We start from the raw sequence: 11,303 nt of genomic DNA on the forward strand, positions 1-11,303 counted from the left end.
TATGATACAGCTTGGCGTTCCGTTCAAGTAGAAATTTGCAATCCATGGCTGTTTATTTAATTACAAATACTAGTACGTTTTTACACTCATAATATCGATGCACAATCTGGAGTGTGTTTCTTTTCCATTTAATACAATACTATTTTCAACGTGTTGTTAGGCAATCACTCCTCAAAACCATCTCCCGGCAATTGCCTAACGTTCCGTTCAGTAGTTATTCCATGATTTCACTGTAAACAGAAAGAACGTGCCGCCCCGTAGTTATTCCTCTTATCAACTGTAAATTGAAATAAAGAGAGCGAAAGTAGCCTAAATTCTATTCAAATAACCCGAACCGCGTACACTATATGGGCCAGGAATTGAGCAAGGGGCTAAGAGAGGACGGAAGGGGGCTTTGTAGGTACATATATAGAAAGCCTGGGCCCTTTCGTTACTTCCGAAAAACCGCCGTGAAAAGTGTCTCATTCTTTTCCTTGCCTCAATCAAGTAACCTCTTATATTTGCGCCTATGTATTTTATTAAGTAGTCACCTAATGCGCGAAATCCTGCCCGGCCTGCGGTTGTATTTGCGGCCCCCACAGATTCAGCTTGATCACCTTTACCATTGTGTTGTTGCGGTGCCTTGGATGGGACAGTGCTCACGGAATACAGGATATAATGCAAATATAAATGGGACTGGCAACTCTAAATACACAGTTTTTATTTTTTTTTTTTTAGTGCGTAAGTTATTTCTAAGATATGGCAGTGCTTGGCTCGTCTGCGCTGAAATGCTTGGTAATCATGGGTCTCTTGGTCCTACCTTGAGCAGCCCGAACGCAATAGTCATGGCCCTCCTTGACCAAGCTGCCCTCGGGCCATTAATGTCAAATCATCACCAGTATCATCAAGGCTAAAGGTAGCAGTGGCTCTATTGATAATCATAGTAACAAAAAGAAATATAAAACGCATTTTCCGGCAGCGGAAACTACCACCTGTTTCTTGGACGCCTCATTCTGCAGTCGACGGGAATAAATGGGATAACCTTTGAGCATGGTGTTTGACAGGACTATACATTAAAGCAGGAGAAATGGTAGGAGACAATGCCGAGGATAATTACTAATAGCAACGGTGTATGAGGATCGCATTTACGCGCAATGCGCACGAGGCAGAAGTCGACATAACTATTCGCGCACATATCTCTTATCAGAGTTCCAGTCTGTGCGGTAGCTCACTGGAGTTGAACGCGTAATAATGGGCGAAAAAAATGAAGAAGAACGATGACGAGAACAGAGAACATACTCCTCATGTCTTCTGAAAACTTGAAGCTAATGCGAAATAGGTGCAATGGGCACAGTCTCCACGTCTGGAGAACTAGGTGATGATTAAAATCTGATTTCAAAACAGTTCGCCCTTCACATAACTTAAGATACGTTGATTCATTTGTATTTTATTTTTCTCTTTTGATTGATCTATCTACTCTAGGCGCCTGCAAGTCATGCGGTACACGTTGCATAAAACTTGACGGATTACTCGGATCCAAAACCTGCAGTTAGAAACTTAGATTTTTATTTGATTTATTGGGGTACGTCCCAAAGTGACTCAGGCTATGAGGAACGCCGTAGTGGAGGGCTCCGGAAATTTCCACCACCTGGGGTTCTTTAACATGCGCTGACACCACACAATACACAATTTCGTCTCCATCGAAATTCAGCCGCCGCGGCCGGGATCGAACCCGCGTCTTTCGGGCCAGCAGCCGAGCGCCGTAATCACTGAGCCACCGCGGCGTTTTTTAGAAACCTGGGTTAGTATACAACGCTATGTACAAAACACGAGAAGCATCTTGGGTCCCATACGCTGCTTTCCGTTACTCCTGACCTTTTTTTTTTAGCAATTATGTGCCTAAAAAGAATTTCACAGAAAAAAAAAAGGCCACGACAGAACAGAAGCGCATTTCCAAAACATCCTGCACCAACTAGCCCATCAGAAAGTCTTCTTCACCTTTCATCTCGTGCTGATATCTCAGCTGGGAGGTTCTCAACTGCAGGCCGCTTAATAGGTTATTATGAATACTTCGGTAGGATATCAAGCAATAAAAAAAGAGAGAGAGAGAGAGAGAGAGAGAGAGAAGCGTATTAAATTCAGGACACGAAATTCCAACCGACCTTTAGACGCGAGATTAGAGACATTTAGCAGAGCGGAAACGTACTAACGTACACGCATACCGGTTTACCGGACGCCGGCTTTGCACGAGTTTGGTTCGGCCCTTGCCACGGCGCACGCACAGCAGGCGTTCGTTGAACACGCATGCGTCTACGCTAGTACGTCCAGTTTGATAGAATATATAGTATGCAGGGAAAACATGTCAAGGCATGAAAAACATCTACCAACGTGCAACGTGCAGCACGTAAATAAGAACTACACTGAAGTTTTCGAACTTCACCCTAGTTTTCTGTAAAGGCGTGTTGATGCACAGAAGCAACGCTTTAGTGCATAGTAAACGAAGAAGTAAAAATGAGATCCTGAAGCATGGTTAGCAAACTATAATATGAACGGTTCACGAGATGGTCACCCAGTTGAAGAGCTCGCCAAGGCCTTGCACAAATTCAATACGTCTAATACAACTGTCCGCCGACCTAAACGTGAACACGTCTGTCTGAGCGCCACCGCGTTTGCATGACGGGATTCTCACTCTAAAGCTTTCTCAATTCACCGGCCAAAGCTCATTTCTTACACTTCCAATAGAATCGTCTCACAGTGCCATCGTGTCAAACGCTATATATAATATATATATAGACGAGTTCTTCCTTGACAACTGATTATTCAATGTGAAGATAAAAAGCCAAATTGCCAACGTTGTGTAATAAAAGGTGTTAAGGTTTTCTTTTCATTTTTTGGGTAATTCGCCTTTACATATTCTATATAAATATGATAATCATTCAAGGTAGTGTAAGTGACGGACTGCAAATTATAGATAGCCAAAAGAGCAGCGCAGCGCCCCACGAAACCCGCGGTGGCTCAGCGGTTATGGTGCTCGGCTGCTGACCCGAAAGACGCGGGTTCGATCCCGGCCGCGGCGGCTGGAATTTCTTTGGAGGAGAAATTCTAGAGGCCCGTGTACTGTGCGATGTCAGTGCACGTTAAAGAACCCCAGGTGGTCGAAATTTCCGGAGCCCTCCACTACGGCGTCTCTCATAGCCTTAGTCGCTTTGGGACGTTAAACCCCATAAACTAAACTAACTAAACTAAACTAAACCTTCATAGTTTGCTGAGTGCTGGAATAAAACCTACTCCCCGCAGCAGTGATTTTGGTCGTGCCCTATTATCTCATGTCATTATTACACCCGTACAAACCATCGTCATTGCAATCAGCCAGAATAAGTTTACAGCACGACAAATGCCTTTCCCAACGGTTTCAGTGTACCCTGTCCTAGCCAGCCCCATCCAACTTATCGCAGCAAACTTCCGAACCTTTGATTTAACTGCCACTTCCTACGGCCTGACGGCGCTGCTATCCCAAGCTGCTTGCAGCTCCGAACGGGATCCAAGGTTTTTCAGTGTTTATCGCGAGTCATTACCACCCAGTAGTCTCATACAAACAAACGCATAAAGGCGTTAAGCTTATCCATTTCAAAATTATTTTTCTCAATGCGTGCGGATACTGTATGCAAGTAAAATAAAGAGAGAGAACGGAAGAGTGAAAGAGACAAGCTGAAAGGCCTCTTGTGCGATATCATGAGCTCAAGCAGTGCGCGTCCCCGTCTAGGCCTGCTGCCTCTTCTAGAGGAAAGGATAGCGCGAACGGCGTTCAGCTGAGAGTGCATATTACTGACTGGCCATTTTTCTCGCTTTCGTAGCCTCTTTCATCATCCTTCCAAGCGGGCACTAACAGCAGCCCCATGCGGCAGGTCTCTGGAACATCTCTCCTTCATCGATCAATTTAGGAGGGAATGATGTATTTCTGTTCTGCACGTCTCAAGGTGGATCTAAGCCGCTGTTCTTGCTACCTGACTTCTTCCCAGGGCCATTATATGTACCTGCGAAAAAAAAGAAGGCGCAGTGATGTCGAGTTACAATCCCCAAGACAATATACCTCTCCTTTAGCTTTTTTGACTCTTATCATTATAAAAAAAAATAGAAATGCAATTCATCAAGGCGCATTGGCGCAAATTTTTAGGTTAAAGCAGGAGCCATTTTAACGTTATTTATCCGTACTCTAATAGAGCCGGCTGTTTAAGCTACATGCACATAATATTTTAATAGCTCAAGGTAACGCCCAAGTTCTAACACCCGATCAAAGGTCAAGAACTTCCTAAGGAAGATGCTTCTGTCGAGTTCCCAAGGAAGTGAAGCAACTCTTGAAACTTTTCATCGTCACTACATCGATGATTCCGAAGCCATTTTTCAAGCCGCGCTACGAGCCACAGTTGTCATGGGACTTAACTTTCATACCGGCAACGAAACAAAACCTTGAGACCGGGCGAACGCGAAAGCGTAGTGGAGTGAAAAAGAGTTCGCGTGAAACTCACGCCGAACAAAAGACTAGCGACGTCGTCAGGCTGTGCAGGACGTTACCTGCGCGCGAGCGCAACCTTAAAACTCGTCAGCGCAACCGTCGACGCAACGTGACCTTTGCTCGCGCCGGCGCTACTTCCCACGCGTTGCGCCGGAGCGCGACGCGCGCCTCGAAGCGCCGGGCTTTTCGCCAAGGGGCAGCGTAAGCGACACGGCGCTCCAAGAGAGCAGCGGCGGCGGCAGAAGCATCAGCGCCGCTCGTTTGGGAAGAAGAAAGGGGGGATCCCGCGTCGCGGCTGGCCATCCCAATTGGCAGCAGCGCTGCCGGGGGGTCGCGGCTGCGGCTGCGGAGCCAACAGCGAGTCATGCATCTTTGATGACGGGACGCGCGCCGCCGCCTTGCGTCCCGGCCAAGAACTCCTCTGGCGTGGCGCGCGCGCGCTCTGCGCCCCTCGCGAGAGCGATCGATGGCGTGGCGAGCCGGTGAGCAAGGGCGCCGCGCCCACCATATTGCTCCCCCTCGCCCCCTTGCGGGAAGATAGCAGCGCGAGGCGGCGGACAGCATCCACGGCGCATGCGCCATCCCGGTCTCGCGGAGCGGCGGCCATCTTAGCCGAGGCCGGAGTTCAGATCGGGCATGGACCGGGAGGGCTGCGTGTGCCGCGGTGCTGCTGCTGCTGGCGCCGTTTCGACCGCCGCCGGTGTCCGTTGCTCGACGCCCGGGGCCCTCCTTGGCCGCAAACCGACTCGCCGCAGCCGCCGTCGCTGCCGTGGCGTAGCAGCCAGGGCCTGCTGCTGCTGCTGCTCGGAGTCGACGCCGGTAAGCGCTTCGCCGCGCTGTTTCTTGCACGTTCCCGTTTAGGGAAGAGGGAGCATCCCGCGTGGATGGGTGCGCGTTGGGGAAACCGGGTTCTCGTCGGGTTCATTGTCCGCGCACAAATGCGAGAGCACGAACCCTGCCTTCGCCACCGGCGGGAGAGAACCATTCTCCCGTTCGGATTCAGCCCTCTCGTTCGCGTCCGCCGAGCGTCAGGTGCGTCTAGGGACGCCGCGTTCGCGACCGTTCCCCCAGGTATGCGGGTAGTGCCGTCGTCCGTGCACAATAGGCGCTGCCGTCTTCAGGCGCTCGTCGCAGCGACAACGTGGACCGCTGGAGGAACTACGCTGCCCTTTGCTCCATGATGACTGGGGCCTGGTTTGCCTAAATGGATCTCGTGACGGACACGCTGAGGGTCGGTGGAGGTGAGCGGCGCGATATCTTTAGGCATGGAGGAATGTAGACATCTGAAAGCCGCGAGCACGTGAGGAGCTGGCAGTCACAGGAGTGTGAAAGGTTGCTTTATATTGCTCACATACGCGTATTACGCGATGCCCTTGTTAATGCGTCTTTAATAAGGAAGCCGTAAGCGGGATTTCGTTTGCCTGTTTTACTTCCAGCTCTCTTGAAACAGTAGGTATTACGGTCAATGAAGAAACTACATTCAAACAAAAGATCCCGATTCATTCCTCTTGCTCTGTACGTGAACAGTAACGCGGTAAATAACCTATGGTATTAAAGAAAACGTACACACATTATTGTGAAGCCTTCAGCGGTGGCTCTATGGTTCGACGGACTTTGCGGCGTTTCTAACTGACCTGAGGTAACAAAATAAGACACCATATGCTGACTGTACACTTCATTTGAGGTTTTGCAGGGGTCAGCGAAGGGAATGTTCTTGCAAGCCATATGGGATCTATATTTATTTTTTTCATTATGAAGGAAAACCAGCGTGCTTCGGCTTTGCTACAGCGCAAGTTACTGTGCTACGGTACGCGCCCCTCTTTTGATGGTTACTTGATAACTCGCTCACCTCCAGCATCGGCATCATGGTTGTGCGCTTAGATGAGAATTGCATTTGTAAGGGCCTCCGCCGTGCAGGGAACTTAGTTCGTCTCGTCTGATGATGATAATGATACATGCGACCATCCGAAAAAGCGTGCAGCGACTTAATTTGCGCTATAGTGTCCGCTGACTGGTTATAACGTAACTTAACTTTAATGTCACTATCACGCTCCAAAGAGCAGCGCAGCTCTAACATCGCCCTGCTTTGCGCACTTCGGCGCAACCACCTGCTTGCGTTGTCGCATTCTAGAGCGTGGCGAAGAGCTGCTTCTACTGCTCAGTACGACGGCGGTCTTTTGGTAGGTCTTCTTGTATTACGACGGAGAGAAGTTGTATTTTCTCCTGAACACGCGTATATCTCGGGTCGTTATTGTTATACGCGTCGCATTCTAACGAACGTCATTAGTGCGTGCGCTCTGTACGCTCCTTTTGCACTCTTTACTTTTCCTTTTTGTTGCTAGTGAATATGATGACCAGCTGCGGTCAAAAGCCAACAGGTACTTAAGGCTTATACTTAGCGTAATATTTCCTTTACGCTGGGCTTATATCAGGAGATCAAGAAAAGATGCGTTCCGATTGTAGTACATTACCTTAAACAACCAAGAATGCTAAGTGTTTTTATTCATTAGGAAAAAAGGTGAAATGTTTAGAAAGCGAAGTCAGTTCGTACCTGTTTTCTCTCTTATTATGGAAAGTATTACTAGTTGGCTTTCCCCTTATACATAAAAACTATACGTTGACTAACATCCACAGCTTTTAAACATTCGTACAATATGGATGTGTGTCATAATTGTCTCACTATTTTATTAATATTAATTTTATTCCCAACAAACTACTCGCAGTTCTCAAGAGATAGGCTTTATCATGTGTTTCTTTTTCAAATAATACGCCCGTGTACAACATCCGCTGTACAACCAAAGTAACTCTTGAGTTCTCGTAAAGGAACGTAGTTTTTTTTTTACTTGTCCACAGAACATCGCAGCAGTCACAACGATGATTCAAAGTAAATCTAAAGAGAAGAGAAAACAACGCACACTTTCACTCTTACTTGGCTGCTATCGTGTTGCATGTGTCCTTCATATTTCCAGCACCCTTAGAATTTTCTCACGCGTGCACACGGAATGTCCTGTTAACCATTTGTCATCGCAATTACAGTACACCGACTGAAATTTTCTTGGCACGAAATGCTCCAACACCTACCGCGAGCGTACACATGTAATCTTCAGTTGCTTGTTCAACGCTTATAATTTTAAAGCGGCTTATCCGTACACTATAAATGCAGTCAGTATTCGCGCTGCACTCGATCGCGAGACGACGACGCATAGCTCAACGCGAAAGATGAAAACTAAAAAAAAAAAATAGGCGATGGGACTTTCGCTTTGCCTGCCCCGTACTTACGCGTACGTTAGTCTTTGTCTCTGACACAATGCGGTGTTGGTTGCCATGTTCGTTCACCCATTGGCTCATCGTTCGACCGCCGCTTGGAGATCCACAGAGGCGGCAGCCCTCTGAATATGGCGTAGAGCAGCGCGCCAGCAGGCCCGTTCATGGCGCTGTCCTAAAGGCGGTCCTCTAAACGAGGATGCTAGCAATACAAACGAGTTACGCCAGCAAAAAGGCATATAGTGACGGACTCACGGACTTGTCATCTTTTTGCCTGCAGAAAAACGTTCAATATCAGACCGCGCGGCCGTCCCTACGTCTGTGTTTCTGTATTCGTCGCTCTGTTTGTAAGTCCGTTTCCTTTCTGTTCTCAGCCAGCGCCCTCAGCTCGGAGAGGACTTAGCCAGATAAGAGCCGCGAACGTGCTCGAGAACCGCCGCGCAGGGCTCTCTCCGGATCGTTTCCTTACTCTCCGTACAAGTCAAGAAGATCGCGAGTTGTTTTTCTTTTTCCTCGACATTCTGACTTTTGAGCCCCTTTACTTTTCCCTTCGCATTTCTTCTTTCTGTTTTCGAACGTTCTGTTTAAACGAACTTGCTGATCTTAATTCCTTCATGTCTTGCCCCAGCCAGTTCCGGCTAGAAAGAAGTGAAAAAAAAAAAGCACGTAGCTCCCAGTGAATAAGAATTTCGCTATATCCTTCTTGATAATAATGCATTTATTCCCGTTTCTCGCGAGAAAAACAATATTGGCGCTTAATGTAATTATTTTCTTTTTCGCTATGGTTTGCATGCAAACCATGTATATGCAACAGGTGTCGCTGAAGAGCCGCTTCTGCGTGAAAGAGACGCGCCGGATATCTCGAAAAACGACGGCGTCGCTAAATACGCTGCTTATTAAGTCTCTGCATAACGGACCAACAAAACGCAGCCGGCTTGCACGCGAGTCAACTTGGACGCGCACTCCTGTCGCAGCTAATGATGAAGGCCGTGGGTCGCGATGTATAAAAGACACAAGTGTACGTCTCGACTCCCTTCCCTACAAGCACGAGAAGAAAAAGAATTCAAAAAAGGGAAATAGGGAAAAAGAGGGAGAAGGTCTCCCCTTTTAGAGCGCATACACGAGCAAAATGAGCGCACCGTGCCACCACCACGCAATATGAAAGCGCGCATTTATGAAAGTATTGCGTCGCCCAGCCGTCTTTTACTTCTCTCTTTTGCGCATTTTTGTTTCATCCGCGCCGCGCTCTCGTTTAGAATCAATTTCAGGAAGCGCCGACGCCGCCAGGCCAACACCGAGCGCACTGCTCCGCATATATCAGGAACCAAACCAGTCGTGCGCCGGCGGATGTTTGCCTATTTCTCCTTTAGTTGTTTTTTTTTTCTCGCTAGTCAGCCGTGATTCGGATTCCTCCGTCTTGGCTCCGCTCTTTTCTTGCTCTCTTCTTCAAAATCTTCGCCACCATTAGTGGAGTTTCTTTTTATTTCTTTGCTGCATAGTCTCCGTTCTTTACGAAGGCTTCGTGGCTCTCAGAGTGGCAAATGGTTCGCTGCCTGACTGGGATATGTGCCCGCCAGGTTTTAAAAGGAAAGGAAGGCAAAAAAGCCTGTGAAAAGATAGCAATGAAGCCTAGAAGCACACAGAATACTGATCCCCCTTCCCGTTCCCTCCGCTGTCATCAGGAGGACCCATTGCGAAAAAACGGTGTGCTCTTTTAGCTTCTTCGGATTCTTTTCTTTGTGAGTAATAGGTCGGACGCCCAAGTGTGTTGTTCAGGATCTAGCAAGGTGTCTCCGGCGTACGCCAAGAATTTAAACAATAAATGAAGAAATATCCGGCTAGTTCTTTTCCTGCGATCTCGAGGCTTTCCTCTTGCTGATGTTTTATGTCACATTTAGCGAGTAAGGCTGGCATTAGCCACATCACTGTCTAGCCTAGTCCAATAGTTTGGACACAGTCTCTCTGAGAGCTGGCTGACGCAGACATTTCTGCACATCAAGTGTTATACTATTCAGGCATTCATTATGTGTGACCTTCTTGGCCTTATTTACTTATTTAGCCAAGTTTTTTTTTTTATGTATTCCTGTAGCTCATTGATGCACCCATTAATACACACGTCGAGGAATGCAATCACACTTTTCCTACCTTGCATAGCCCGGGGCTACTGTTAAACCCGTACCTTTACCGCTTTCTTGCGAATGGCCGCCTCCGAACTAGCGAGATAAAAATTTAACCCTTGTTCTAGTTATTTCTTGTTTACACAATCGTACAGTAATAAACAAAAGTAACTGAAACGTTCTCGTTAACGACGCCTTACGGGATACCGGTTGCCCGTCTCATGAGTTGCCTATAGCTTGTGTTGCAGGTGTAACAAAGACTGGCTAAACTAGGCTACTGCATAGTTAAAGCATCTAGTGAGAGCGGTACGTGATGCTTTCTATTCTATGTCCCTTCTCTTTTTTATCGATCTCTTCTTTTTTCTCTCTCTATCTCTTCTTTCTTCTTCTTTTCTCACCTTGCTTGGCTTGGCTTCTGTCTTCGGTTTTCCTTCCTCATTCTTTCTGTTATCTTTCTTGGCTTCACTTGGCTTCCGTCTGCTTCTTCGCTTTTCCTTCCTTCTCCTGCTTCTTCCTCTTTCTCATATTCTCCTCTTCCGGCTCGGTTTTTGCCTTTTTCTTGTTTGCTTCTTCTTTTCTTCTCCTTCATGGCTTGGCTTGGCTTGCCCAGACTTGCTGATGTCTATGACAACTGCTGCAGTATGCCTCAATTACACAACCACTCGGGTGGAGTCCAGTTACAGCTCTCGCCGTAAAATAAATAACGCAGCATAAATCAGCCCCCAAGATCAAGAACCCTTCAGCAGAGAGGGGGCCGCCGCGGTGGCTCAATAGTTATGGCGCTAGGCTGCTGACCCGAAAGACGCGGGTTCGATCTCGGCCGCGGCGGTCGAATTTCGATGGAGGCGAAATTCTAGAGGCCGCCCGTCTACTGTGCGATGTCAGTCCACGTTAAAGAACCCCAGGTGGTCGAAATTTCCGGAGCCTTTCACTACGGCGTCCCTCATAGCCTGAGTTGCATTGGGACGTTATGCACCCTAAACCAAACCATCAGCCTAGAGTTTTCAATACCAAATCCACCACAGCGATGGTCTAGCAGTATGAGCATCCACCTCGCATGCCGGAGGTGCAGGGTTCGATCCCCAGTGCCGCCGGGTATCCACCGGTGATGCATTGGGTACAAGCTGTCTCCTGGCCTGGTGCTCGGCTTCTTTAGGGTGAAATACCTCGGAAATGGATCTCTGACACCACCTTGAGTTGACGAAAAATGCCTTGCGCCACGATGCTTTTTGGCCACAGCTGCCCTTGCGCCATTAAAGAATCATCATCATCGATGTCAACAGCCGGGAAGTATATGCGGTAATATCGGAACTCCCAGACCCCATGCTCCATCCGTCCATCCCAGAGACGGCGTTATTGTGCGAGGCCGAATAGAATAGCTGATCACATGCAAGTTTGTATGCCGATGTCCTGTCACAGCACCCCTACTT

Source organism: Amblyomma mixtum, chromosome 6 (assembly GCF_055824585.1).
Source record: "Amblyomma mixtum isolate Tamu chromosome 6, ASM5582458v1, whole genome shotgun sequence".
In the NCBI taxonomy this organism is placed as follows: domain Eukaryota; kingdom Metazoa; phylum Arthropoda; class Arachnida; order Ixodida; family Ixodidae; genus Amblyomma; species Amblyomma mixtum.